This window comes from Sceloporus occidentalis, unplaced genomic scaffold (assembly GCF_023333645.1).
Source record: "Sceloporus occidentalis isolate IW3139 unplaced genomic scaffold, rSceOcc1.0.p SCAF_533, whole genome shotgun sequence".
In the NCBI taxonomy this organism is placed as follows: Eukaryota; Metazoa; Chordata; class Lepidosauria; order Squamata; family Phrynosomatidae; genus Sceloporus; species Sceloporus occidentalis.
The window spans coordinates 101501-107500 of NW_028317513.1; the positions used below are offsets into that span (position 1 = coordinate 101501).

General features: G+C 44.9%; 14 non-coding genes across 14 annotated transcripts; 10 read left to right on the forward strand and 4 right to left on the reverse strand.

Moving 5' to 3' along the window:
* Positions 1-186: 186 nt before the first annotated feature.
* On the reverse strand, positions 187-268 carry TRNAS-GCU (transfer RNA serine (anticodon GCU)). Its single transcript has one exon. It is a non-coding gene; the product is annotated as a tRNA-Ser (tRNA).
* Positions 269-418: 150 nt separating this feature from the next.
* TRNAG-CCC (transfer RNA glycine (anticodon CCC)) lies at positions 419-489 on the forward strand. The gene has a single exon. It is a non-coding gene; the product is annotated as a tRNA-Gly (tRNA).
* Positions 490-629: 140 nt separating this feature from the next.
* Positions 630-702, forward strand: TRNAM-CAU (transfer RNA methionine (anticodon CAU)). Its single transcript has one exon. It is a non-coding gene; the product is annotated as a tRNA-Met (tRNA).
* A 1016-nt stretch (positions 703-1718) lies between these two features.
* On the reverse strand, positions 1719-1800 carry TRNAS-GCU (transfer RNA serine (anticodon GCU)). Its single transcript has one exon. It is a non-coding gene; the product is annotated as a tRNA-Ser (tRNA).
* Positions 1801-1950: 150 nt separating this feature from the next.
* TRNAG-CCC (transfer RNA glycine (anticodon CCC)) lies at positions 1951-2021 on the forward strand. Its single transcript has one exon. It is a non-coding gene; the product is annotated as a tRNA-Gly (tRNA).
* A 140-nt stretch (positions 2022-2161) lies between these two features.
* TRNAM-CAU (transfer RNA methionine (anticodon CAU)) lies at positions 2162-2234 on the forward strand. The gene has a single exon. It is a non-coding gene; the product is annotated as a tRNA-Met (tRNA).
* Positions 2235-2433: 199 nt separating this feature from the next.
* TRNAW-CCA (transfer RNA tryptophan (anticodon CCA)) lies at positions 2434-2505 on the forward strand. Its single transcript has one exon. It is a non-coding gene; the product is annotated as a tRNA-Trp (tRNA).
* A 746-nt stretch (positions 2506-3251) lies between these two features.
* TRNAS-GCU (transfer RNA serine (anticodon GCU)) lies at positions 3252-3333 on the reverse strand. Its single transcript has one exon. It is a non-coding gene; the product is annotated as a tRNA-Ser (tRNA).
* Positions 3334-3483: 150 nt separating this feature from the next.
* On the forward strand, positions 3484-3554 carry TRNAG-CCC (transfer RNA glycine (anticodon CCC)). Its single transcript has one exon. It is a non-coding gene; the product is annotated as a tRNA-Gly (tRNA).
* Positions 3555-3694: 140 nt separating this feature from the next.
* On the forward strand, positions 3695-3767 carry TRNAM-CAU (transfer RNA methionine (anticodon CAU)). The gene has a single exon. It is a non-coding gene; the product is annotated as a tRNA-Met (tRNA).
* Positions 3768-4783: 1016 nt separating this feature from the next.
* Positions 4784-4865, reverse strand: TRNAS-GCU (transfer RNA serine (anticodon GCU)). The gene has a single exon. It is a non-coding gene; the product is annotated as a tRNA-Ser (tRNA).
* Positions 4866-5015: 150 nt separating this feature from the next.
* On the forward strand, positions 5016-5086 carry TRNAG-CCC (transfer RNA glycine (anticodon CCC)). Its single transcript has one exon. It is a non-coding gene; the product is annotated as a tRNA-Gly (tRNA).
* A 140-nt stretch (positions 5087-5226) lies between these two features.
* Positions 5227-5299, forward strand: TRNAM-CAU (transfer RNA methionine (anticodon CAU)). Its single transcript has one exon. It is a non-coding gene; the product is annotated as a tRNA-Met (tRNA).
* A 199-nt stretch (positions 5300-5498) lies between these two features.
* On the forward strand, positions 5499-5570 carry TRNAW-CCA (transfer RNA tryptophan (anticodon CCA)). Its single transcript has one exon. It is a non-coding gene; the product is annotated as a tRNA-Trp (tRNA).
* Positions 5571-6000: the final 430 nt, after the last annotated feature.

A 6000-nucleotide genomic window follows, 5' to 3' on the forward strand; every position in this document is an offset into this window, starting at 1 on the left:
AACGCTTCCCCGGGTTAGTTTACATTTTCATCAGGCAGGGGAGTGATGTTTGCCCCCACCCCAACCACTGCCTATTAACACAGAGAGACCTTCATGTAGCCCATCCAGGGAGGTTCCCCAGAAATGCATTATCTGGAATGTGACAAGAACTTTAGCAACAGAAGCCATAAAGAGCAGAAAAGCAAGCGACGAGGATGGGATTCGAACCCACGCGTGCAGAGCACAATGGATTAGCAGTCCATCGCCTTAACCACTCGGCCACCTCGTCAAGATGAATGCACTGCTGTTGGCTCACTCTTTGTCCATGTGAACTTACATTACATCTAGGACTAACTAATTGATCTCCCAACCACCGCTTCCATCATTTTCTGTCGGACCACTGGAATCCCTATGGATTTCCAAGTCTCGTGTTACAGCTGCATTGGTGGTTCAGTGGTAGAATTCTCGCCTCCCACGCGGGAGACCCGGGTTCGATTCCTGGCCAGTGCAAGCTTCTTTTTCAGAGCATTGGTAAGTCAGGTCTCCGGAAAAGCGAGGTGCGTTTTACCCATTCTGGAGGAAATTCTTCTTTGCTATGTTGCAATGCATTACGTATGAAGAGCTTAAACAACAGAAGCCTGGAAGAATTTGCCTTGTTAGCGCAGTAGGTAGCGTATCAGTCTCATAATCCGAAGGTCGTGAGTTCGATCCTCACACAGGGCACGCATTTTTTTTTACAGCTACACGTATAATCAACTCACTTATTGATTCCCCATCAACCGCTTGTCGTGTTTTCAAGCTCGGTGTCGCAAATGCATTGGTGGTTCAGTGGAAGAACTGTGAGCCTATGCGAACTATACTATTGCAAGACTAGAAAGGTGGGCCTTGTATTTAAAGACATTTTAAAACCTCACAAGCATCTGACCTCATGGCGCAACGGTAGCACGGCTGACTCCAGATCAGAAGGTTGCGTGTTCAAATCACGTCGGGGTCATTTGCGTTTTTTTGTATGAAAACTAGAGACATTACCTTAGTATTGAAGGGGTCATCTCGTGAAACAGTAATGCTTTCAATGAAGAAAAAAGAGAAAAGACAAAGATAAGCATTTTATTGTATAAAGTGGTGATACTGGAGCAGGAATAACATCTGAGCATAGGGGAGTGATGTTGGGCCACCCCTCTCAGCTGCTAATGTCCTCTTGTCTGATCACCACCTACCCTTTTGACCCTATCCCCTTAGCAATCTTTTAACCTCTCTTTTTCCATTGGTGTGCTCCTATCGCCCCTTCAAAGATGTCCTCTTGTCTCCCATTATAAAAAGCATATATATTATATTATAGTATATATCTATATACCGTTGTTGTGGTCTTTTTTCATGTATCACCAATTCACTCAGTGCTTCTCACAGTAAGGGTGATGACAAAACTACAACTGTCAGGCAATCGACATACCCAAACACTACATAAAGCGGGCTCTGCTCCAAAGACATCCCGATGTAACTGCTGTCCTCCCTTCCCTCTCTGGACTGGGAAGCTGTCAAGAATACTCTTTAATAACGCTTCCCCGGGTTAGTTTACATTTTCATCAGGCAGGGGAGTGATGTTTGCCCCCACCCCAACCACTGCCTATTAACACAGAGAGACCTTCATGTAGCCCATCCAGGGAGGTTCCCCAGAAATGCATTATCTGGAATGTGACAAGAACTTTAGCAACAGAAGCCATAAAGAGCAGAAAAGCAAGCGACGAGGATGGGATTCGAACCCACGCGTGCAGAGCACAATGGATTAGCAGTCCATCGCCTTAACCACTCGGCCACCTCGTCAAGATGAATGCACTGCTGTTGGCTCACTCTTTGTCCATGTGAACTTACATTACATCTAGGACTAACTAATTGATCTCCCAACCACCGCTTCCATCATTTTCTGTCGGACCACTGGAATCCCTATGGATTTCCAAGTCTCGTGTTACAGCTGCATTGGTGGTTCAGTGGTAGAATTCTCGCCTCCCACGCGGGAGACCCGGGTTCGATTCCTGGCCAGTGCAAGCTTCTTTTTCAGAGCATTGGTAAGTCAGGTCTCCGGAAAAGCGAGGTGCGTTTTACCCATTCTGAAGGAAATTCTTCTTTGCTATGTTGCAATGCATTACGTATGAAGAGCTTAAACAACAGAACCCTGGAAGAATTTGCCTTGTTAGCGCAGTAGGTAGCGTATCAGTCTCATAATCTGAATGTCGTGAGTACGATCCTCACACAGGGCACGCATTTTTTTTAACAGCTACACGTATAATCAACTCACTTATTGATTCCCCATCAACCGCTTGTCGTGTTTTCAAGCTCGGTGTCGCAAATGCATTGGTGGTTCAGTGGAAGAACTGTGAGCCTATGCGAACTATACTATTGCAAGACTAGAAAGGTGGGCCTTGTATTTAAAGACATTTTAAAACCTCAAGAGCGTCTGACCTCATGGCGCAACGGTAGCGCGTCTGACTCCAGATCAGAAGGTTGCGTGTTCAAATCACGTCGGGGTCATTTGCGGTTTTTTTGTATGAAAACTAGAGACATTACCTTAGTATTGAAGGGGTCATCTCGTGAAACAGTAATGCTTTCAATGAAGAAAAAAGAGAAAAGACAAAGATAAGCATTTTATTGTATAAAGTGGTGATACTGGAGCAGGAATAACATCTGAGCATAGGGGAGTGATGTTGGGCCACCCCTCTCAGCTGCTAATGTCCTCTTGTCTGATCACCACCTACCCTTTTGACCCTATCCCCTTAGCAATCTTTTAACCTCTCTTTTTCCATTGGTGTGCTCCTATCGCCCCTTCAAAGATGTCCTCTTGTCTCCCATTATAAAAAGCATATATATTATATTATAGTATATATCTATATACCTTTGTTGTGGTCTTTTTTCATGTATCACCAATTCACTCAGTGCTTCTCACAGTAAGGGTGATGACAAAACTACAACTGTCAGGCAATCGACATACCCAAACACTACATAAAGCGGGCTCTGCTCCAAAGACATCCCGATGTAACTGCTGTCCTCCCTTCCCTCTCTGGACTGGGAAGCTGTCAAGAATACTCTTTAATAACGCTTCCCCGGGTTAGTTTACATTTTCATCAGGCAGGGGAGTGATGTTTGCCCCCACCCCAACCACTGCCTATTAACACAGAGAGACCTTCATGTAGCCCATCCAGGGAGGTTCCCCAGAAATGCATTATCTGGAATGTGACAAGAACTTTAGCAACAGAAGCCATAAAGAGCAGAAAAGCAAGCGACGAGGATGGGATTCGAACCCACGCGTGCAGAGCACAATGGATTAGCAGTCCATCGCCTTAACCACTCGGCCACCTCGTCAAGATGAATGCACTGCTGTTGGCTCACTCTTTGTCCATGTGAACTTACATTACATCTAGGACTAACTAATTGATCTCCCAACCACCGCTTCCATCATTTTCTGTCGGACCACTGGAATCCCTATGGATTTCCAAGTGTCGTGTTACAGCTGCATTGGTGGTTCAGTGGTAGAATTCTCGCCTCCCACGCGGGAGACCCGGGTTCGATTCCTGGCCAGTGCAAGCTTCTTTTTCAGAGCATTGGTAAGTCAGGTCTCCGGAAAAGCGAGGTGCGTTTTACCCATTCTGGAGGAAATTCTTCTTTGCTATGTTGCAATGCATTACGTATGAAGAGCTTAAACAACAGAAGCCTGGGAGAATTTGCCTTGTTAGCGCAGTAGGTAGCGTATCAGTCTCATAATCTGAAGGTCGTGAGTTCGATCCTCACACAGGGCACGCATTTTTTTTTACAGCTACACGTATAATCAACTCACTTATTGATTCCCCATCAACCGCTTGTCGTGTTTTCAAGCTCGGTGTCGCAAATGCATTGGTGGTTCAGTGGAAGAACTGTGAGCCTATGCGAACTATACTATTGCAAGACTAGAAAGGTGGGCCTTGTATTTAAAGACATTTTAAAACCTCACAAGCATCTGACCTCATGGCGCAACGGTAGCACGGCTGACTCCAAATCAGAAGGTTGCGTGTTCAAATCACGTCGGGGTCATTTGCGTTTTTTTGTATGAAAACTAGAGACATTACCTTAGTATTGAAGGGGTCATCTCGTGAAACAGTAATGCTTTCAATGAAGAAAAAAGAGAAAAGACAAAGATAAGCATTTTATTGTATAAAGTGGTGATACTGGAGCAGGAATAACATCTGAGCATAGGGGAGTGATGTTGGGCCACCCCTCTCAGCTGCTAATGTCCTCTTGTCTGATCACCACCTACCCTTTTGACCCTATCCCCTTAGCAATCTTTTAACCTCTCTTTTTCCATTGGTGTGCTCCTATCGCCCCTTCAAAGATGTCCTCTTGTCTCCCATTATAAAAAGCATATATATTATATTATAGTATATATCTATATACCGTTGTTGTGGTCTTTTTTCATGTATCACCAATTCACTCAGTGCTTCTCACAGTAAGGGTGATGACAAAACTACAACTGTCAGGCAATCGACATACCCAAACACTACATAAAGCGGGCTCTGCTCCAAAGACATCCCGATGTAACTGCTGTCCTCCCTTCCCTCTCTGGACTGGGAAGCTGTCAAGAATACTCTTTAATAACGCTTCCCCGGGTTAGTTTACATTTTCATCAGGCAGGGGAGTGATGTTTGCCCCCACCCCAACCACTGCCTATTAACACAGAGAGACCTTCATGTAGCCCATCCAGGGAGGTTCCCCAGAAATGCATTATCTGGAATGTGACAAGAACTTTAGCAACAGAAGCCATAAAGAGCAGAAAAGCAAGCGACGAGGATGGGATTCGAACCCACGCGTGCAGAGCACAATGGATTAGCAGTCCATCGCCTTAACCACTCGGCCACCTCGTCAAGATGAATGCACTGCTGTTGGCTCACTCTTTGTCCATGTGAACTTACATTACATCTAGGACTAACTAATTGATCTCCCAACCACCGCTTCCATCATTTTCTGTCGGACCACTGGAATCCCTATGGATTTCCAAGTCTCGTGTTACAGCTGCATTGGTGGTTCAGTGGTAGAATTCTCGCCTCCCACGCGGGAGACCCGGGTTCGATTCCTGGCCAGTGCAAGCTTCTTTTTCAGAGCATTGGTAAGTCAGGTCTCCGGAAAAGCGAGGTGCGTTTTACCCATTCTGAAGGAAATTCTTCTTTGCTATGTTGCAATGCATTACGTATGAAGAGCTTAAACAACAGAACCCTGGAAGAATTTGCCTTGTTAGCGCAGTAGGTAGCGTATCAGTCTCATAATCTGAATGTCGTGAGTACGATCCTCACACAGGGCACGCATTTTTTTTAACAGCTACACGTATAATCAACTCACTTATTGATTCCCCATCAACCGCTTGTCGTGTTTTCAAGCTCGGTGTCGCAAATGCATTGGTGGTTCAGTGGAAGAACTGTGAGCCTATGCGAACTATACTATTGCAAGACTAGAAAGGTGGGCCTTGTATTTAAAGACATTTTAAAACCTCAAGAGCGTCTGACCTCGTGGCGCAACGGTAGCGCGTCTGACTCCAGATCAGAAGGTTGCGTGTTCAAATCACGTCGGGGTCATTTGCGGTTTTTTTGTATGAAAACTAGAGACATTACCTTAGTATTGAAGGGGTCATCTCGTGAAACAGTAATGCTTTCAATGAAGAAAAAAGACAAAGATAAGCATTTTATTGTATAAAGTGGTGATACTGGAGCAGGAATAACATCTGAGCATAGGGGAGTGATGTTGGGCCACCCCTCTCAGCTGCTAATGTCCTCTTGTCTGATCACCACCTACCCTTTTGACCCTATCCCCTTAGCAATCTTTTAACCTCTCTTTTTCCATTGGTGTGCTCCTATCGCCCCTTCAAAGATGTCCTCTTGTCTCCCATTATAAAAAGCATATATATTATATTATAGTATATATCTATATACCTTTGTTGTGGTCTTTTTTCATGTATCACCAATTCACTCAGTGCTTCTCACAGTAAGGGTGATGACAAAACTACAA